We start from the raw sequence: 15093 nt of genomic DNA on the forward strand, positions 1-15093 counted from the left end.
CATCATCTATCCTCAAAAGAAGAAATTTTTAGATGAGCTAAGAATAGAAAAGTTCTTTTTTTATTATTATTAGAACATGTGAAGAATTGTATTTTAGATTTTCCAAAATTTCTTGAGTTATGTACCGAATCAAATTTTGAGAATAATACATATATATTTTTTATTTTATTTATTTTTATTTATTTATTGGATGAGGCATTCTAACGAGTAGAGCGAACAATTCATTATAAGTCAATGACCAGTTTTATAGAGAAAATGTCGTTTAAGAACACTAATTTTTGCCTAGCACGTTTCGAAAACGATCCTTGCACACTGAAGTGCAAGAGAATTATGGATAGTACTTTTTTGGCAGTGGCCCAACACTCAGTGCCGATGGCAACTGGGAATAACTGACAAATTTTTAAGTGAAAAAAATGGCCATACTTAATGAAGTAGCCGCTTATTGGTGATAAAATTTGAAACAGCATTTTTGCTTGCCGCACTCTCCAAATATTACCTGTGACACGGACTACTACTTGGCTGCTGAGAATTGTTCCTCTCACAGATCACAATTGGCTACTACTACTAATTCACCGCACAAAAATTTTCTTCCAATCGAGTTGGGTCACAAATGAAGATGCCATCTATCGATGGTCATCTCAGATTCCGTAGAGAAAAACCATCTTATCTATGTCCTTTCCCAGGATCGATCCCTAGTATTGAGGCTTCATGCACAGCGTATTATTGCCTCTGATTATATTTATGATTCTGAAAATGTCAACCTCGAGTGTAAGGGCACCTCGGTTACAACGAAAAAATTCCACGGGATCTTTGATGTCGTTATAACCAAGTTTAACTGTAGTTTATCACAACACAAAGAATTTTGTACATATAAAACCAGTAAATGAAAAAAATACCTTATCACCTGAAATTAAGTTAATCGAGATCTATTTAGGTGAAGACGGGAAAAAAACTGAAAAATTACCAATCGAAATCCTTCAAGAAAACCAAATCTATGTCAGTGTAAACAACGCTGAATTATAAAATCCATTCGAAATCACTATCAATCTCTAAAAACATAAAATCAAAGCTCCCAAAACGCGATGCAAGCTATAAAGTGATTTTTTTTTCGTGTCAAGAATATTTTTTTTATTGCCATTATTATTATTATTATATAAAAGAAAAAATAGAGGTACAGTAAAACATGTGTGATAAAGCGCAGAGCGTTGGCAGTTAAATATTTCGACGTTATTCACAGCCGAAGCAGTTTAAGCTGCCAAAACTCGTCGACTTACAACGTTTCTCTCGAATGTTTTATTTCCGTTGCTTTCGTAAATGTGACGGAATATATATATTTCGTTGTTGTTGTTGTAGTCTCCGTGTTTAACTTATTTGTCACTGTAAATGGTCGTGTGATGTGAAATTGTTATTTCGAAAGACGCAACGTCGACTGGAAAAAAAAAATTGAATTTTCTTCTTTTTTTTTTTTTCTAATCTGAATGAAAAGCGTTGTCTAGAAACTGACAACAGGAAATCACGATGCACATAAATAAAGAGAATGAGGACTTCTGTGAAAAATACACGTAAATAAGGGACAACTGAACTTGTTTCACATCTTATTTTATATCCAGACACTCATCAATCAAATCAACTAAAATACTATTGCAGAAAGATGAGAACACTTCATTGTCCAATAAAACGCTTCTAAGAAAAGTTTTCGTGCCATGTCTACCATTTTATTACTTTTCTAGTATGTTCATACATACTATATTTGTATACAGGATGCTTTAAAGCGACCGCTTACTGCGTTTCTTCAGGACGTGTTTTTTTTTTTTTTGAAATGGCCATTTTGGATAAAACGAATATGGTTTTGGTTTGAATATGGTATAAAGTTAAATATGTTATAATTGTATTTAATACTAGCTATATAATACCCGACGCTGCCCGGGTTTTCTTTAATGAGGCTTTTTGGGTCACGTGATATCTCCCTCTCTCTTTGAGGGACATATAAATCGTGTCTAAGTTAATCAATATGGCGACTACCTGCGCGACTCATGAAATAAACAAATCTAGATCTAAAGAAACGTAGAAATGAATATATTTTTTCTCCTTTTTTAAGGGGCGCTAAGTATTTCGATTCCCTCCAAGTTATCCATCTGTCTGTTTCAGCTTTCAAAAATGCTTAATTAAAGCTGTGGAATTTTTTCGATGTACTTTTTACGGGCCAATAATTAATTTTAAAATACCTTAACCCACATGAATTTATGCAGTTGTATTGCCTTATGCTATATTGCACTCATTCTTACACACGCGTGAGCACTATAATGTCTAATACATAGAAGCATTTTTTGTTCTGATACGGTACTTACATGGATTCAAAAATCTTCAATCTTCATTCCAAAATGAGGATGGCAGATAGTAGCACCAGCAAGGGCACGAAACAGGTTCAACAGGAATACGTTAGGGCCACGCATAACACACAGCACGTTATTGCTTGTACCGATTCTTTAGTAATTCCCCAGAGGAATATGTATGAGGTTCATGTACGGTTAAGTAGTGAAGCAGTAGTATTTTCCTTTCTATCATTACTATGCTACTACTATTACTATTCAACCTTATATGCACCTCGTACATTCCTCTGAGGGATTCCTAACAAATTGGTACATGCCAGAAAGTGTGTTCTGAGCGTTCCCCGAAGTTGGAAAGTTGGAAAATAGCAGAAAACCAACTTCAGCTTAACTTCTACGCTACTATTACTCAGCCGTACAGGAAACTCCTTAGTATACCTCAGCGGAATTTCTAACGAGTCGGTTCTACGCAGGGGGTTTTGTGTATCACATGTATTGTGCGGACTGGAATAAAATTGTGCGTGCGTGCGTGTGTGGCTTGAACCTACCGTATTTATGTTGTCAGAATCGTGCTTGATTCATGTTCTGTTGGTGCTGCCATCTGGTTTCTACATGTTGAAGTGACAATGATAAATGCTTGTATTTGCATGTTATGTCAATATAGTGCTGAAGATTTGCCTGCTCTTCGCGAAGAGGTTTTTCTAAATAGGAAACCGGCTCGCTTTCGCCCCTGGAAGTTGAAAAACTACCTAAATCAGCTTCAGCCGACCACCACTGTGCCGCCAATGAGATTTCACCCTGAATCTTTGCGTTGAGAGCGCAGCAGGATGTTTTACGACCCTTGACTTTTGAAGACCGGGAATACCCCGCTTCCCATCTCGGAGAGATATCGAAGCGTTTCCGAAGCATAGTTGTATCTGGAAAGAAAACCTAGCCAACTCAGACGAAGGCAACAGAATATAAAATAAAGTAAATAAGAAAGTGATACAGTATTATCATCTTAAAACACCAGCAATCGTCAATCTGGAATCGTAAAACGGACATGACATTTATCTATGCTACAGTACACGTACGCTGTGAAATCAAATTTTCTCGGAGATTATGATGGTATTTTTTGAATTTTTCACATAAATACGCGATACTCATTTTAGTTTCTAGTTTTTACTTCTCTTCTAAATAAGATAATTGTTTCTCGTATTAGAAGTTACTGAACACATAATGGGATTAAGGGTTGGTAAAAATATTTCGAGACTTGTAGAACGCATTTTTTTGTTTTCTATTAGATTTACCGCATTTCTCAGCATTTAATGGCGAAATATAAAAAGTTTCCCGACCGAGCCATCAACTTCTTACGTCCTTCTTCGTAACTTCATTTTCTACTTAGGATGTTATTCTCGGTGAAGAAATGAAAAGAAAAATAGTAGTAAAAAAAAAATATGGCTGCCACTGATGGTAAAGAGAGTTTCTATGCTTCGTATAAGTTTTATATGTCCTGTCTTAGTTATCCACCCTTTTTCCCAAGCCAATTTTTCCCCCCAACGTTCTATCAATGGTGAGTTTGAACACGGAGCTAGTGGATCGAGACGAAGCCTTTCCATTTTTAGGCGAGTACTTCATCTTCAAAAATGTAGTTTTCGAGAAGACGGTAGCGTAAGAGTTCTCAATTCTTGAAATAAGATCCTAAGATGTCTAGACGTCTCTATCAAAGGAAAGCATAAGTTGTTTTTAAGCTTCTTAAAGGAAACAGCAAAAAAAAAAAAAATGGCGTATAGAGTATATCAAGGTTTTGCGGTTTCTATCTATCCATATTCCCAAAAGCACGGAAATTTCTTTTTCCCTGTAAAGTTATCAGGATTTTGTCCCATTTCTTTTTTTTTTCAAAAAATAAAAAGTAAAATAATCCTTGCGACAAGAATTTAATGGAACCAAATGCATGTGCGGATGTTTGTCATGTACTTTTATACTTACGAAATAGGTTTATACTTAAGTGTTTATGCATTGGAATACAATATATATTTATAAATTCCTATGAGTCAACGTTACTTTTACCATAATTCTGAAGAATTCAAATTGAAGATTAAATGTGAATATATTTGTATTATATGCTTGTTTTATTGAGAAAAAGTACTTTTTGCATTTTTTTTTTTTCAATTCTAATCGAAAAAAGACGGATGATAGATAAGCACTCTATATTCTTTCAAAATGCATAAAGAGGATAAAAAATGCGAATTTTCTTCACGGGATAAAGGTTTTGATCATATGTAATAAGATCTTATGCCAAATAACATTATTTAATATTTCTAGTACAGGGTGGGCAGAAAGTCCGGAGAAACTTTAAAAATGAATAAAAACCGGAAAAATAACCGAAATAAAAACGGTTTGCAGGGTTAGTTAGCATCGCTAAATCACGTTAATGTGTTTAAGACAGGAAAGAAATTACTAAAAAAAAACAGCTGATAGATGGCTCTGGTACGCTCGACTTCGGTGGAAATATTGAAATGAGACGTTTATACGAACTTGTGCTCCTAATCCACAATCAGTTCACCGTTGTAAACCGTGTATGTGGACCTGCTGCAATCTGCCGTTGCTGGATTTGTGACTCACCTACAACGTGTTATGGTGGTGGTCATGTGGAACAACATACTGCTGTAATAAACGACTTGGAGGCATTCTGTTCGTTATTTGTGTATCTTTTCTTTGACTTGTGTTCGTCAGCGCTACCTATCGGCAGTTTTTTTAGTTATTTCCTGTCTTGAAAAAATTTCCGAGACCTAGCTAACCTGCAAACCGTTTTTTTATTTCGGCTATTTTTCCGGTTTTTATGAACTTTTAAAGTTTCTACGGTCTTTTTGCCCACCCTGTAGATATAAATAATCTACACTTAAATCCACCAAAAATATTATGATCTCTTTATTCCTATGTAAATTGAACAACTTCACCGATCTTATTATTTTATCGTATAAATGATAAATATCAATACATGTGTGGCATGAAACAACATTTGCACAAGAAATAGAAAGACGCATAAACGTAAAATTTGAAAGCACATTCGTCATTCAACATCAATTCGAGAAATGTCCATGAACGTAAACCTTTTTATATGATTAAATGAATGTTTTAAAAGCCTTTGAAAGCATCTGCAAATATTTACGGAAAGTCTAGACGGCGAACTTTATGTGACTTTAGGAAATATCTGAGATGTGCCTGCTTTTAATGTAACAAGTACCAGTGAAAACTTCGTACGAAAGAGGGAGAAACGGCCGCTTTCTCATGAAATATCTATGTTTGTTCAAATAGAGAGGAAAAATAGACGAAAAGTTAATGTCGAACATTCTACTTCATTTTGAAAGTATCAAAAAGGATACAAAATACACTGTGAGTTTTGTTTCTTAAAAACAAAACAAGTATTTGTGTTATGAAGTTAAATTTTATATCACGTTTGTCGATCTGCACTGTATAATAATTAAAAATGATTTTTTGTGCTACATTGCAGGACGTGCGGCAAGAAAATTAGTGCACGTTTTAACGTTTTAAGATCTATATGGTATCGTAATCATTCAGTGAGGGGGTGTCTCGTCCAGTCCAATAATAATAACAAAATAAGAAAAGTTGAGCCTTGCTTTTGCCGGTTACAAGTACAAGACATGCACAATACCACCCTTGATTATAATGAGGTTGTTCTACGGAACACAAAACACACTTTTGAATATTTATCCAAAAAAGTGTCCCTACCGCTGCTGTTAATTGAAATGAACTTCTTCCAAGATGTCCACCCCCCCCTTTATTTTCCCTTTGTGTTAGAAAATGGGAATTTTCTATATATTGTAAAGTGATATAAGCGAGGACTCACGGTACTTTTATTTTGACACATGGGTTTTTCCCGGGGCCTCGGATGCATGGGTCTCATGATTGTCTGAGATCCGGCTGTAGGATTTTCGAGAAAAGTATGTAAACGAGTAAGCTACGAATTTCAACCAGATATGGGCACCTGAACAACACTAATCCGGGATGCCGGTAATATTCCAAAGTTACTGTGTGTTATGACAAAAGAACGCGCTACCTTATAGAATATAGGGTACTTCCTCCCCGCAGAAAACAAATGTCTGTACACAGAAGCATTTTCGATCTCAGATCTTTAAACGTACGTATTTTGTAAACTTATTCACCATGAAAAAATGGTGTTTATCTTTGTTACTTTTTGTCCATAACCAATAAACGAGAAAGACTAAAACTTTATTAGTAAAAATGTGCCTTCAAGAAAATATTCAAAATAAGTATACAGTAGAGTAGGCATTATATATTACATGGAAGACACATCAATGAACTGGAACCACTTCTCACACCTATCAAATAAAACGGTTAAAACTCTTCCATTGAAATTGGTAAAAATTTTCTGGTTTATGTGCCGCAGAGGAAACGTTAATGTTGTTTGATATTAATGAATATTTTATGAGCGAAAATATTAGTCGAATTGTCACGTTTGCTTAAAATTTTGCACAGTCGTTTCGTGTGTATGGTATAAATTAACGTCATAGTAAAATGCGCAGAATGTAATCTTCCTTCACGTGTTGTAATTATAATCAAAAGGATGCAATTGAATTTCACTCTTCTGAATATTTTGCTAACATAGTTTACCACACACAAACAACAACTGTCAAAATTTTAAAGCAAACGTTCAGTTAATATTTTTGTTATAAAATATTTGTGTGTTAACATCGAGCAATACTGATTTTTTTTCTATGTGGCATATAGATAAATCAGGAACCCGTCACCAATTTCACAGTTAAGGAATTATAAAAGTTATATTTGATAGGTAGCAAAAGGAGTGTTCCAGTTCATTGATGTTTCTCACCAGCAATATAATGCATACTGTACTTTCATTTATTTCCAATATTTTCTAGAAAGCACATTTTTACTGATAAAATATTAGTTTTGTTTATTGCTTATAGACAAAAGTAAGCCTTTTCGGGTGCGTAGGGGCACTCAATAATCGGATCAGGTGCTATGATTAATGGCAGGTGCCGATAGAGCAAATGCCTCATTTTTCCACGTTGAAAATAGATCAATTGATAAGGGCCACATAATTTTAGGGCCCTCAGATTATGGGGTTTCCCGAGGCCCCCTCCCTTTCCTCTGGTGATGGATTTATGGTTTTGTCACACTTCACTCATTCTATTATAGTTTTCTTGACTTCTCATTCCTCCAAATTAGCCGCCCTAGAACATATAGCTTGCTAGCACTCCCTCCCACACCACAAACATCTCTAAGTAACTCTCCGTTGTTCGCATGCTTTCACATCCTCTAGGTCACTCTTTTCGTACCTCGTTTAATAGTTCATTCTTTTGATTACAGCTAGTATGCAAACTAGTGCATATTAGCACAGTTTTCGACACTCAGATGCTTACGAACTCTCTAGGTCAGGTGTTCCTAACGTAAAACTTCTAGTGGAAACCTTGATGATGATCAGGCTATTCCACGGTACTCAAAAAATATTTTTGAATATTTATCCAAGAAAATTGCGTCCCTAGTGCCGTCTAATATCCCCAGGTCAAACTAAGAAAAGACTTAGGCACCACCTCTTAATTTACATATTTATTGTCATGTCATTGTGCTAGATCTTATCGTGGAAGCCCCTATGCAAATGTGGTTGGTGTACCCGGGTGGGACTCGTACGTTAAGATGATGGCCCTGGGTATCTCATAAAGTACACGTAAATATTCTGCGCTATCCAAAGAATATCACTAGTGGATTAAAAAATTTCAAAAAAAAACCATCGTTTTCACAACTTACAATTTTCTGATGAAACGAAGAATAACATTATACTAACGATTCAATACAATTTCCTCCCAAACTAATTTATATATTCAACTTCATATATTTCTAGTCCTATTCAAATTCGCAATAACAGAACATGTCATCCCATTCTCCAGTGAATCGAAAAATCTCATTATCTAGATCTCATATGCAAAATATCAAGGGTTTATCAACTATGATTATAAAAATTGTTGCTGTACTTAGCATAATTTGCATACGTGAGATTTCGAGAAGTATTATATTCCCAGTGCATCTCTGTATGTAACCAATAAAAAGAAAACCCTTGTAAATGTATCGGAATATTCCTCAATCAGTCACCTGATCCAAGAAACAAAATATTTGGAGTATAAAGTCTCATGAGACGATTTTCACGTAATTTGTCTTGAAATGAATTAGATTTTGGTGCAGAATTTTTGTCTGCAAGAACTCATGAATTTGATAATATTTTTATCAGGTATTTGGGATAGAAAAAATAGCGAGACATTCGAACGCCAAGAAGTCATATTATGGGAATTGTTACGTTTGGGGTTAGATATAGCTGTGCAATAAAAATGAAAACTCAACAGTGTTTTTAGCCACACACCGCTTCAATGAGATCGCATCAGAACTTCGGGGTTTCTAATAAAAATCACCGGTTGATAACTATATTCCAAAAACTTCCGGTGTAATTACGATGGCCATAAGCCTTGTTTCGACGAACGGGACAAAACTGTTTTTCTTTCTCACATAACTAGTGTACCATTTAACTACTAATTATTATTGGTTGGACTCAATATTATAATTATTAGAACTCATAAATGCTGCTTTTTTTTTCTTTCTTTTTATCTTCATATTTTTTTCTCAAACAATCTTGTTTTCGCTTTCAGCTGAGATCCCTTTTTTTAAGCAGAAAACTAAACGATAATTGGACACGGCTTCTCTACTTCCCTCTTCAAATATCGGAACACATTAGCAAGTTTCCAATCCCTTGGGATGATACCTTCAGCAACACTACTCCTGTAAATCTGTGTGACTGGCCCCAACAATTCATTAGCACATTCCTGGAGGATCCTCGGATAGATATCATCTGGTCCTGGTGCGTCGCTTGAAAAATACATTTCTTTAGAAGATTTAGGACCTCCGCGTCTTCCATTTGAATTTCGTTGAGGACATTGTCACCCCATGCCACACCGGTGCTTTGTATATTTCCTAATACACATACCTACATCTCTGTCCCTCTCTCTCTCTGTCTCTCTCTCTACCATACTAGACCCAACTGACAACTGCCTTGCTTACATTCATTATTGATGGACCTGAAAAACGATTTTCGGTCAGAGGTAATGTTACCTGCCAACCTAGATTAAACTTCCTTTTTACTAACCCTTATCACTTTCTTCAACGTCCTTAATGATAGGTCCCCTGTTCCATTTTTGTGTTCTCTGAATGCCCTCTTCTTATCAAAGTAAAAATTACGCATATTATCCACGAACCAGAGAGGGTGTGATGAACAACCCCGCTTTTTACGAACAAAAGGTATAACATCGTGACACACTTAGTGCATTTATATATATAAGTTTAGCTCCCTATATTTTTCTAAATTTTTTCCATACAAAAATCTAGAAATAGGATATTCCTCTGGGGGATTTCTAAAGTTAGCGTTTCTGCACGATATCTAGGAATTACAGGTCACAAGTCTTTATTTACCAGATATTCTACATTTCTTTTAATCGAGAATTTTACCACATTTCAATAACATTCACGAACCACACGAATTCACTTTTATAGTTCAGTATCATTGAAGTTTATTAAAGGAAAATGAAATTTGAATTTCTTAGTCAATTATTGTTTAGAAGAAACGAGTGATTTTAATCATGATTCAAATGAAGCTGATTTAAATCGGCGTACCCCGATTCAAACGCCCAAAAATCAGATTATGTGGAATCTTGAGTTCTGTGATTGGCAATAGCTATGGGATAGAAATATAAAAAAAATTACTCAACCGACAGTGTGTTTTTATATACGTATCTTCTATCTTTCCCTTCGGTAGAGTATGTGGAAACTCGGTTCATGGGTTCCTGAAAGCTTTTCAACATAAAAGCTTCCAGCAGCATAGAGAAACGTCATCTCTTTTGGGGAAGGTGAGTATAGAGGCGGTTCGTGTAGTGATATATATATATTTTTTTTTGCTATGGAATTTCTGGAATTGTAAACTGATTTCATGCAAATTGAATGTGACTTCCACTATGAGATGGACGTGGCTTTTGAGCTCTCCTGAGAGTCTGTGATGGGATCCGAAGCGTTTTTCCACGAGAAGAGGGGACTTCACGAGACTTGGTAAATATTAAAGTGGATTTTTTTTTCCCTCTGCGTGAGGTTTAGATATATATTCACTAAGATCTGTCAAATATTTTTAGTACTTTTTTCCTCTCTCTATTTTGATACCGATGCGTATATTTCCACCACAGAATTTTTACCGCAAACTTCAAAAATTCTTCTCTTTTTTTTAACTTCTCTTTTATCAAGGATGTAAATCTCTTACGTTCATTCGTATTTGTATACATGAACGCGTTCCTTAATGGAAGGCTTTGCTGTGAGAATAAAACAGGATCAAGAGGATTAAGTTCCCTCCAGATACAACCGGAAATATCCGCAATGAACGTGTATGAGATTTTGTGTGGTATTAAGTTCTTAACTGTAATAGAGAAGTTTCTAGTTTTATGGGATTTAAATTTGTTTGCGTGTGGGTTTTCTTTTTTTGGTATTTATTTCCGAGTCGATGGGCCCTGAATCTTGGTATTATTCTCCCTAGATCTCTTTTATTAGTTTCTGATCAACAATTTTCTGACTAATTTTCAGATTTTATGTTCTGACTTATTTTCGATTGTGGTAATTAGGTTGTATTAACGAGTTTGTAAAGTCTAGAAACGATGTAAGGTTCCTATTGACTGATCTCGCTATTGAATAGTTCCGAATAGTTGCGAGGTATAATTGCTTAAAACTTTTCTGTCAAAAACGGCATTTCAATATGATGTGAAATTATTAATGTACGTATATTAAACAATATTTAAATAATTTTAAATAATTTATAAACGGTAAATAAATAATGTGAATATAATAATTATGTAATATTATATAAATACTAAACATAATTAATACTATGTAATACTATATATAATTATTCAATACATTGAATACTAAGAATTTTCTTGATTTTACTACGTTACCGATGAATCTCGTATATTTACGTTCACTTTATTTTCTAAATGTACTTCTTTACAAATACGTTTTTCTTTGCTTTAGATACCGGAATTTTCAATCGCATTCAGAACGATCCGATAATTCCGTTTGCCGCACTTTGCTGACGAACCGTTGATTCTAGAGACATAGTTGGAATAAGAAAAAGTATCCAAATAACGTGTAGTACTCAGATATGTGATGCATGTTGCAAGGGGCTATGAGGTTATTAAAATATAAAAACTAACTTTCATACAGACAACCAGTCCTCAAAAACCAATTAGAAAGGCCAGCAAAAAAAAATCCTCGTTTTTCTAAGTGGATAAATCCGCAGAGATATTTTTTTTGAACTCAAAAAATCACAGAAAAGTTGGGACAGAATAGCATAAACAAAACGGGTGCTTGGAACAAAAAAAAACCAATATTTTTTTCGTCGTTTATGCTGTTCTTTCCCAAGTCTTCTCAGATTTTTGCATTCAAATATCTCAGCCAATATTTCATTTAGAAATGTGGAATTTTTTATGTTGCCTTAGCATAAGCGCGGCTAGAAGTTTATGATTTTTTTGATTTCTGAGGAAGGGAGAAAAGTAGAACCGTATTAAAAGTTTTTTATGTAAAAGCTTTTTATAAAAAAGATATAAAAGATATTTTTATAAAAAAGATATAAAAGATATTTTTATAAAAAATATAAAATATTTTTATATTTCACTAACTATGCAACACCTTGCAACATGAATGGAGTTCTACGCATTATTTAGATACTTTTTTCCAATTTAAAGTATTCCTCCAGAATAACGATTCGCCAGTAAAATGCGTATAATGATTATTATGAGTTATCCACTAATAACGATTTTATTTGATGTACGCAAGAGTTTTTAAATACTTTTTGCGTGATCAAAATTATTTATTTTATTTTGTTTAGCATACACGACTCAATCGGATCTCTAATTCTTAAACCATTAGTTCCAGCGGTAATTTCCAATTTAAAAAAATCTTCTTTGAAAAAGTTACGAAATTTAAATTTTTATATGATTTTCATATCCTATAAATTATATCTTTTTGCGCAACCCTACACTGACAAACAAAGAAAACAAAAAACTCTTACGACCAAACTAGCGAAGTTGTGAAATAAAAAAATTATGAATGTTATAAATTTTAATCTTTTTTTTTCTTTGTCTCAAAATACATCATTCTGTTTAACATCCGAGGGGCCACGTAAAAATTTTTGTCTAATAACCAATATAATTTTCTTCATATTTCATTTAGTGAATTTGTTTAAGGAGTTGTTAGTGCGCTTACGAAATTAATGAAGACTGACTTTGGGACAATGTATCAAGAAATATCTGTGGGTGATGGTCGAATTCTAAACGCCAATTGATGAGTACAATGATTTCTCTATTACTCATTCATACATAGACTCGTGCTCAAAAATTAAGCAATAGACTGATAATTCTCTAATGTAACGGCGTGATGTAGCGCTTTGCAACCTTTGTATCCATCATATCACATAATTGCCGAGTAAGAACATTTTGTGGCTCACTGGTTGGTCTACTCCAGTTATTCGGTTTTTAATTTTCTATTTTCTTTGTAATTTCACCAGAGAGTGTCCTTTGATTTCTCCTATGATCTATGTACACTTCCACCACAAAGAATTAAAGCACTTGCATTTATAAGTATTTTTGAATTTGCTGCTTAACTTTAGAGCGTTAGTGTAGATGCATTTTAATTTCATAAGTTGTCTGTACGTGATAATTCTCAAATTTTTATGCATTTTTCAATCCATTGAAGGTAGAAATTAAATAAGTATTTCTTTCTCACAAAAAAGATAAGAATATTATTATATATAAATGTGGAAATTGAATTTTTTCCAACTTCATCGCATTAGGGTTTTCTACTCATTTTCTCATTTTCAGAACTCAGATGTAAATTCGCTTGCCTAAGGTAGGCAAGCAAACGTCTCAGAAATATACGAATAATATTTCTGTGTGAAGAATATTTCCTCGTAGAATATTCTCTTCTTTCTACGTAGTAGTATATCACAAAGCATTTCGTGTATCAGTTGTCACGTGCAATGGATCCTCCGCTGCATTTGCTTTATGCCTTTTTTCCTCTGCCAAGACTCACGCACGTCTTGCAAGTGTAGGGGAATTGCCCTGAAAAGGAAAACGCCCATCACTTTCAGGTGGCAGATCCGGATATGGTCCATGGACCGTCCGGTCCACGGAACTTCCGTTCTACGTGAAAGATCCCTTTTCCTCGTTTATCCTACACAGCAAAGAGGTACATTTTATCAATCTTGAAGGCAATCGTGTGGTATTTTCCTAGCTATCTGTATTCTTATGTGCGAACGATGTCATATCGATTCTTTTTTTTTTTTATTCACCACATTCTATCATTTAGATGCAGAAAGTAGGCGGGATTCAATCAGTGCGTACAAAAACTTCGCATAAAAACAATAATTTATGCGCTTGGTACATTGAGCCAGTGCTATGTGTGTACTCAACTACACAGGAAAAAATTTTCGATTTGTGTGTGTGTGTGTGTGTGTGTGTGTGTGTGTGTGTGTGTGTGTGTGTGTGTGTGTGTGTGTGTGTGTGTGTGTGTGTGTGTGTGTGTGTGTGTGTGTGTGTGTGTGTGTGTGTGTGTGTGTGTGTGTGTGTGTGTGTTTTTTTTTTTATCTCTAAAGCTCTTATTGTAGCTTATGTAGATGAACGGTGTCAATCTTATAATCTTATTCCGAACAGCTCTTCTTCCATGTTGTCTCAACAGCATTTATACTTAGATTAACAAAAACAAAACTGTCAAGAGAAATAAAGAAACTGCGTGAGAATAATCCAAGCGTTAAGCTATAAAACTTCCAAAAAGTATACAGTTTAGACACATTATAAACGATGATGGCAATATGTTAGTTGCATTAAGTATTTCTTTCACTTGGTTCAGCGATTTCCAAGTACTTTCAGTTGCGGAACCCAAGAAATCGTGGTGCCTGCCATGGAACTTCCCATCTATAGCAGCAGAAACTGCAGCTATCTAACAGCGAGAATGTTCTCGAGCTGTGTAGAGAATTCTATCCAGTGCTAGTAAAAAAATGCGTGGCCCAACCACTCGGGATAAAGGGCTTACATCCCTCATGGGACAGAGCGTGGGCCATGACTGGTCTTACAATGCTAGTAAATGTTATACGATAGTAATGTCATCTTCTGGATGGCAAAAGAACTAAAACCACGTTCCGTACTCATCGAGAGATGTCACGACGCGTACAGTTTTTGTCAAAAATTATAACATTATTAGCAACAACCGCAATGTTGATATACTGCAGTATATCAACATTGCAGCTGTGCTTTTCGGGAGTTAATTTAATTTAGACTTTCAGGCTGGGAAACGACAAAATAAATTAAATTCTGTTCTTTTATTGTTAACACATAATTATGTTCGGTTTAGTCCTTATTTCTCTATGCAATCCTCGAACGGGTTGATTTCAGAAACGTGTGTATTGACAAAACCATCAGAAAAGGAGTATAATATCAACCTGTTCTTATATCAACTTGGCTCGTTAAATGTTTTTCATATAAATGACTCATGCTCTGTAATGAAATCTCTGATTAGTGTCTCTCAATTATGCCATATTATCCGTGGGGTAGCACAACATCTGCTACTTTTACCCCTTTAATGTCAAATGTTCCTTCGACTGAGTCGAATTGTTTATCCTGATGAGCGCTCTGACCACACTAAGATCTGG

This window comes from Pholcus phalangioides, unplaced genomic scaffold, assembly GCF_987345545.1.
Source record: "Pholcus phalangioides strain wild (caught in Gottingen) unplaced genomic scaffold, Ppha-v1.0 ptg000015l_1, whole genome shotgun sequence".
Classification (NCBI taxonomy): Eukaryota; Metazoa; Arthropoda; class Arachnida; order Araneae; family Pholcidae; genus Pholcus; species Pholcus phalangioides.